The following is an 8,212-nucleotide window of genomic DNA, read 5'->3' as shown; positions in this document are numbered from 1 at the left end:
GGGTCAGTGCATCTGGCTGTTAACCAGAAGGTTGGTGGTTCAAGCCCACCCATGGACTGCTGTGGGCAAGATTCCTGCACTGCAGGGAGGTGGACTAAATGACTCTCGGGGCCACTTCCAACTCTACAATTCTAGGATTCTATGAAAACAGGTTAGGTAGGTTGGAAGGTAACTGTTAATTCCACCTTGCCTCTCTCTGGCTGCTTTGTGCCTCTTAAAAAGCCCCATGCATTGTGGCCTGCCTTCTCAATGTGAGAAGTCTTTCTTCAAACCCTACCACAGGGCCTTTGTCTCAACATCTTTGCACTTTCGCTGTTCCTGCCCATTTACATGGGACCTAATATTGTACTAACAATGGATCAGGACTACTAGGAGTCTAGTGCTTGTTGTAAAATGGAGGTGTGGAGAGAGAAGTTGAAACAACTGGAAAAGCAGCCTGCCTACTAGCTTGGGTGTGGATTTGCATTACTTAGTAGGTATGAAAGCATTAATTGTTGCACATACTTCAGATTAAATGTGATTATTCAAGCGTCCCTTATTAGGTACATACCTAGATTTCACTGTAATAATTTATGGTTTAATCCTTCACTAATTAAATATGAAGGTAAGTTTCTTTGGACTAAACTACGCATACTCAAAATATTATTTGTACTGAAATACCTCATTATGTTTGAAATTTTGCATAATTCTCAGTCACTGAAGTTTTTGTTTTGTGCATCTGTTTAGAAAAGCTTTGTATGAGAATTTCTCTCAGCTTTATAATAATAATAATTTTATTCATGCCCTGCCCATCTGGCTGGGTTTCCCCAGCCACTATGGGCAGCTTCCAACATATATAGCTGTGGCGGGAAGGTAAACGCCGTTTCCATTCTGGCTCTGGTTTCCATCACGGTGTTCTGTTGTGCCAGAAGCGGTTTAGTCATGCTGGCCACATGACCCGGAAAGTTATCTGTGGACAAATGCCAGCTCCATCGGCCTGAAAAGTGAGCTGAGCACTACAACCCCATAGTCGCCTTTGACTGGACTTAACTGTCCAGGGTTCCTTTACCTTTTCCCCTTTACCTTACAGCATATATAAAACATACAAGTGTCATGCTGGCATCCTTCCATACCCAGTTTAGTTCTGGATGGCCTCTTTAACAGCTGCAGTCAAGTTTATTAACAGATCAATTCTAAACTATTCCTCCCCCTGCCCCCGGGCTTTTGGTTTGCTGACAGGTTTAAATTGACTCAAAAATAATATTAAATATAATTCAATAACTATTCTGATGAACCACTGCCAGACTGTGGTCACATTTGCAACTTGCATTTAAAGCTCTACAACACCACTTTAAACAGTCATCTTCAATTCCATGAGAAAGGTCTTGGATGAGTTGGCTGCCTTATTTCCCAGAACAACCCTGTTCTGGTCCTCTCTCTTGAAGAGAAAGGTTTGGCGCGGTGCGCATAACATTATGGCCTTTGAGAAATCCAGGAAACTCTTGAATCACGCAAAGTGTGTTTTATGAATGGCCTAGTTATATCTCATGATGATATCCAGATTGGCGACCAGACCCTATTCCGGGATGACGGTGTTCATCTTTCAGATCGCGGAAACAACATATGGCTGGCTAACATATCCAGTAGTCTTAGAGACTGGTTGCAGCTGTGAGGGTATTGGCGGCGAGCCTTTTGGCTCGGGTGGCGGTTAGGCATTGGAATGTGTTGTTGGTGTTTCGGGTGGCAAGGTGTGGCCATCACCTTCCCCGACAATTTTCGGTATTCCGCTAAAGGAATCCGGCGGTCATGGATCCTGTCCGATGCCCCGTGTGGCGGGGGACCATGGCACAACCCTCGGTGACATCAGGAAGAGAGCCTATAGTTGGATTAGCATCAACAGGCTTCCCCTACTGGTGGTTAACCCCTCCTCAGACTCACCCCTCTACGAGTGGGTGGAGTCTAATGTTCCGTGGTCCAATGCCTAAGCCAATACCTTCTCACATGCTGTAATCAATAAAGTTGTGGCCTTTACCTTACCCATTAACCTTACATTCTGTGTCCACGTGTCTTTATTCCCCAAGCGGGGATCGGGTCCTCGAATCACAACTATTCTGATGAACCACTGCCAGACTGTGGTCACATTCGCAACTTGCATTTAAAGCTCTACAACACCACTTTAAACAGTCATCTTCAATTCCCCCAAATAATTCTGGGAGCTAATTTGTTACAGAGCTATGATTCCAAGAGAAAGGCGTTTGATGGTTAAATCACTCTGGGAATTGGTCTATAGGAGGGGAATAGGGGTCTAATGACTCTTTGGAGAAAGTTTCGACGAATGGGGATGTATTCAACTAATGTTTGCTCAGAGGCCCATAGAAATTAAGGGACCTAAGTTAGCCGCGGCTGTTAATTTCAACGAATCTGCTCTGTGTAAAAGTTAGTTGAATGCAATCTGTGTTTATGAGAGAGAGAGAGAGAGAGAGAGAGAGAGAGAGAGAGAGAGAGAGAGATGTCAGTAAACTGTTTCCTAGCTCCCACTCTAAAATAGTCATGTATTTCAAGTTCTGAGCAGAGTGTAAGATCCTGCCAGAAACTGGAAGACCTGTGATGCTTTGTTGCATGGCTCAGCAAGCTTCTCCCCGCCTACTGGAAACTAGATGCAGACCTTGAAAATGGAGGGGAGGAAAGTATGAAGTGGGAGCAGTGTATGACTGAACCTAGTGGGAAGTGTTTTGGTGGTGCTATTTCAGATTGACTGGAATAGGAGATTGACTGTGGAGAAGAAAGGGGGGGGGACCCCTAAAGGAATCAACTAGTCAAGAGAACAGGGGAATCAGTTGTGTGTTAACCTTGGCAAACATGCATTAAATAGTTCCTTTATATTCTTTCCAGAACAATCATCCATGGACAGGAAATGTTTTGATCAAAACACTGCTGCTTTGTTGGATATTATTTTATATACTGCTTTTATACTATTGCCAATGCTTTTTAAGTAGGGAGTTTTCTTTGTGCACTGTTATTCAGGATAGTTAAGGACTGACATTCAAGGCTAAAAACATCTGCAGATTGTGTGTGACCATAAGCAGGTCATTTAACTTTTTCCTAATTCTGAATTGGATCTAAAAGTGTAGCTACTGTATAAATCTCCTTCTGTTATTTTTGTTTTTTAAATAGCTTATTCAATACCGTTTTATGCCATTTACAACAAAGAGTTGCGTCGTACCTGGAAGACTTAACACATTTATTATGACACAAGCTTTAGTGGCAAAGATTTGACTTTATCAGATGCAATGAAATTTACTTGCTGCTTAACATTCATGGTGTTAAAAGGACACGCTTGGTTTGGAACAAGTGAGCACTAGTAGACCTGCACTCATTAAAGTGAGTTAAGGAAGTTTGGAAACATGTTCTTTTTTTAATCTACATGCAATTTGGGGGAGAACTGTAGCTTATGTGCTTATTGTGCAGTTTACAACTCTTGACTGCCTTTCAGTTTAAAGCCCAAAATAGTAATCGATTGAATTCTGTTTTTTTTAATGTTATTCAAAATTAAATATAAATTCCATGATGAAAATACATATTGAAAAACTTAGGTTAAAAGGGGGGAAGCTAATATTTCTATATACATGCTTTAACATGCACTTTGCTTCATAATGAATTATTAATAAATATTCCTTCTACACAAATCCACTATTATAAAATATTAAAGTTTTAAATTATTAAGTTTCAACCACTAGAACTAGGAGGACAGGCTCATGTTAATTTTTTTTACTCTAAAATTACAAACCTATTCCGCTCCCCAAAGTTCCTAATTCTGGTTTTACTTAGTGGGTTATGACACTGCAACTCTCTATAACTTCCCTATATTTTTCTTGATCTTAAATCATAATCACTGTATTCAATTGTTCCCAAAACTTCCCTTATTAATTGGTTGAAATCTAATATATATAAGGATGATAGGGCATGGCCATTCCACCAGTCTCACTCCATTAGTAATACTTCCACTAATATTTTGGACAGAACAACCCTTGGGGTTTGAGAAATGAGGCTAAGGAACCTGTGGGTCCTCAATCATCCCCCAAGAATGGGCCACTGTAGCCCCACAGCTGATGGAGCACCACTGGCAGAACACCTGTGTCCACTGAGAGTGCCCTAGGTGCACCAATGCTGTTTCACTGGCTGGGTGGCACTTAATGCCTCTTTCTATAGCCCATCTGCCTGAATGCTGTTTGTAGGATTGCAGCCTAGGTCCCTTCTGTAAGCAACAAATCAGGATCAGCTAGCAGGTGCTGGGAAATATCTAGCCTGGTATAAGACCATTTCAAATGCCTGATAAAACACAGTAAGTTGTGTTGTAACTCTTAATGAAAATGCTTCCATGCATGAAAAATAATTTAGAACTTGGCGTTTAAATAAGTGCCATTTATTGCAAAACCTGGGCAAGGTGTTCCATGACTCATTCTTTCCACATCTCCAGTGGTGTCTGATTTTGTTGCTGTTAATGCAGAAACCGGCTAAACCTTTAGCTGCAGCCAAGTTTGGGAAAAGCTGCTAGTTTGTTCAAAGACAATATCTAACGTTTATTCACTGCCAACAGTATAGGAGCTACTGGGCAAAGATGGCTGGCGTTCTTCAGCATGGGACAGAGGTCACCAATCTTTTGGGAAGTGTCCTGGAAGTCAAGTCCAAGTAGGAGCAAGCATGTAATGAATAGGAACGCAAGGAGAGAGCTCTGCTGAAGTAGACTAAAGGTGTGTCTAATCCAGCACCCTGCTTTCACAGTGGCAAACTCGATGCCTGTACAAAGCTCACAAGCAGGGCATGGTGCCATATGGTTTTATTTATGTCTACCCTGCATTTCCTTCAAAGAGTTCAAGGTTTGTCCCCTCCCTCATCTTAACTTCACGGAAAATTTGTTAGGTAGGCTTCTTATCCCACTCCGGCTGTTATTCCCCAACGACAGAAAAACAGTGGTACCTCGGGTTACATACACTTCAGGTTACATATGCTTCAGGTTACAGATTCCTCTAACCCAGACTCTTCCGGTTGATTCCTCTGACGTGATTAACGACCTGAGCCTTTGATGAGATTCCAAGCATGTTCCCCCATTACGCAGAGTATCCAGCACGCAGGGAAGGAGCCGAGATAGTATGAGCTACATTGCAAAGAGTGTTTTATTTCTAACTACGCAGACAGAAAAGAAATATACATGCTCTCTCTGTGAAAGCAGAGAGCAACTGAACAACAAAGGATCAGGAAACCAGTAACATCACATCCGTCTCCTGTCTTCCGTGAGACTTCCAATAGCCTGGAATCTCTGGAATGCAAAACAGAGTCTTGTGACTCCAAGCACTGCACAGTGGCACAAACAGAAACTAACAGGTACCACTGTACACTATTTTGGAATGGTTTTGCCTTTTGTCTGCTGTAGTGGGAAGCTGGTAGAAGCAAAGATATGGAGACAAGCAGTATGAGCTGGACTCTACTGGAACATGTACAGGTCTTCCACAAACCACAGCTGCCTTGAGTGTGTGGCTTGGCCATTTATCTGTGACTGAGAGGGTGACGTAAAGATGAGAATCGTCTCTACCATACATTTGGTAAGGCACTTGTTTCCTAACTTATAAAAAGCAATTTATTACTTTTGAATAAAAGTGAACCAAAAACAATGCAGCATAGTAGTTTGGGGAACTAAAGAGATCTGAATTCGAATCCCCACTAAGCCATTCATCTCAATGGGTGGCATTGGACCAGTCAGCCTAACTAGGCTCTCAGGCATGTTCTAAGGATAAAGGAAGGGCAAGTGTGCATGGTGGCTGGAAGAGAGGGGTAATAATAAAAACTGAGCCATGTCCATCCGTCTTGCCAAAGTATCTTAATATATTGGCACTAGTCTGAAACAAGCTATTCTCATAACCTGTGGCCTATGGATATTAACAAATAAGGGGTGGAAATGTAGCCTTCATTCCCCTGAACTAAATCCAGCACTCTATGTCTTCTTGCATTTCTGCAGCAGATTAAAAAAAGGCTATCCCTCTGGACCGATCCATTTCTGTGTATAAAATGAAGCAATATTTACATATCCTCAAAAAGGTTATGTCGATTTCCTCATGTAAGGGAGCCTAGCATGAACAGATCTTCAAGCAAAAGCGGTCGAGCAAGTTTAACATTTGTTATTGAATTCAGAGTGCCACCTACAGGACAGCAAAATACCTCCCATCCTGTTTGTTTTTTTTTTAAAAAAGTCCTTTCAGATGCATCTCAAACATATTAACTTGGTCCAAAGGCCGTTACCATGATGCAGGTGAGTGGTTCTAGAAGTTATAACAATTGTTTCAATCTAGCGTTATTATTGGGACGTGGGTGGTGTTGTGGTGTAAACCACTGAGCCTTGGGCTTGCTGATCAGAAGGTCGGTGGTTCGAATCCCCACGACGGGGTGAGCTCCCGTTGTTCAGTCCCAGCTCCTACCAATATAGCAGTTCAGAAGCACGTCAAAGTGCAAGTAGATAAATAGGTACCACTCCAGTGGGAAGGTAAACGGCGTTTCTGTGCACTGCTCTGGTTTTGTTGTTCCGTTGCATGAGAAGCAGCTTAGTCATGCTGGCCACATGACCCAGAAAAACTGTCTGGACAAACGTTGGCTCCCTTGGCCAGTAAAGCGAGATGAGCGCTGCAACCCCAGAGTTGTTCCCAACTGGACTTAACTGTCAGGGGTCCTTTACCTTTAGCATTATTATTATTTTGCATAGATTCCAGTATTTCATTAAAATGAGGAGGACAGCTTTCCTTCTGAAGGCTTCAGTTGCACTTTGGAGCACAACGCTGAAAGGCTCTGTGTCTTTAAGATGGATTTCTAGAGTGTGATTTCTACCAGTCTTACAAGATCTGTCCAGCAGTTCTGTAGACCGCATGTATCTAATGCATCTATACTTAGAAGAAAGTCCCACTGAGTTTACACCTAAGTAGGACTGTACTTTGACTCTACCTATAGAAAAGCAACACCTGATCCACTATGATGCAATTCCTAGTTAATAAGACTTCAGCCTCAGTTTGCTTGCTTTGCACCTATCAGGAGAAACAACATTACCAAGCAACTTTTAGCTAGTTTTGGGGTGGTTGTTTTTTTTCAAAAAAAATAATAATGAAGAAATTGGAGACAGAGAGAGATAGAGAGAACATGCCAAAATGTGCCATTACTCTATATATAAACTGCAGAAAAATAATTTGCACCAATAGCATTTTAACTTGTAATAATTTTTAAAATCATTTTATCGAAGGATTTCAACAGCTCATGCTTTCTATATCCAAAATCTATATAAATATACTTGTCATAGTGGATGCTGGTCAGGATTCAAACAGTTGTACACACAAAAGCTTTTTTAGGCTCTCCTGAATGCAGCCCCCTCTTTCTACATACACACACACACACAAATACACAGAGCCAAAGGATCATTTACAGCAGAGGGAGCAGGTTTTCGAACTACACAATCTGCTTGTATTTGAACCTGGACATGCACCACCTAGAGCCAGGTACTAAAAATACATATTTACAATAATTTACAGTGGCTCTGAGCTGCTGCTGAGCACAGGGATTTGTTTTGAGTACTGTACCAGAATAGACCTCTGCTCACAATTCTTATCCAAGCTGCTTTCACTTAAGCAATCAAATTTGCTATTACTGAACAACTTAAAACCAGAAATCTGTGCCATATCTGTTGCAAATCACCCAGAGATCTACCTACCTCCTGATCCATGTAAGAATTATTACTTGACATTGGGTATGAGTGTCACATTTTCCAGGGTATTACATGATTAAGCATCAGTCATCAGGGTGAAGAAAATATGTGTAACTCATCCCCAATAACGATGAACCAAAACGTAAGTGTATTAAGCCAGATCAATATTGCATCCTTTAAAAATAATTTGTGTTACCATTGGCCAAGCTGGTTGGGACTGAGTGGCACCCTCCCATCAGATGTCAAAGAAATAAACAATTATATGACTTTTAGAAGACATCTGAAGGCAGCCCTATTTAGAGAAGCTTTTAATATTTGATGAATTGTTGTATTTTAATATTTTGCTGGAAGCTGCCCAGAGTGGCTGAGGAAACCCAGCCAGATGGGTGAGGTATATATTATTATTATTATTAAAACAATATTTGAAGGGGCCAAAGGTTTCCCACCCCTCCTTTACAGCAAGATAGGAAAAACAATTGCCAAGTCAAACACAAA

Source organism: Podarcis cretensis (assembly GCF_951804945.1).
Source record: "Podarcis cretensis genome assembly, chromosome: 7".
Lineage (NCBI taxonomy): Eukaryota > Metazoa > Chordata > Lepidosauria > Squamata > Lacertidae > Podarcis > Podarcis cretensis.
This window is presented reverse-complemented; position numbering follows the sequence as displayed.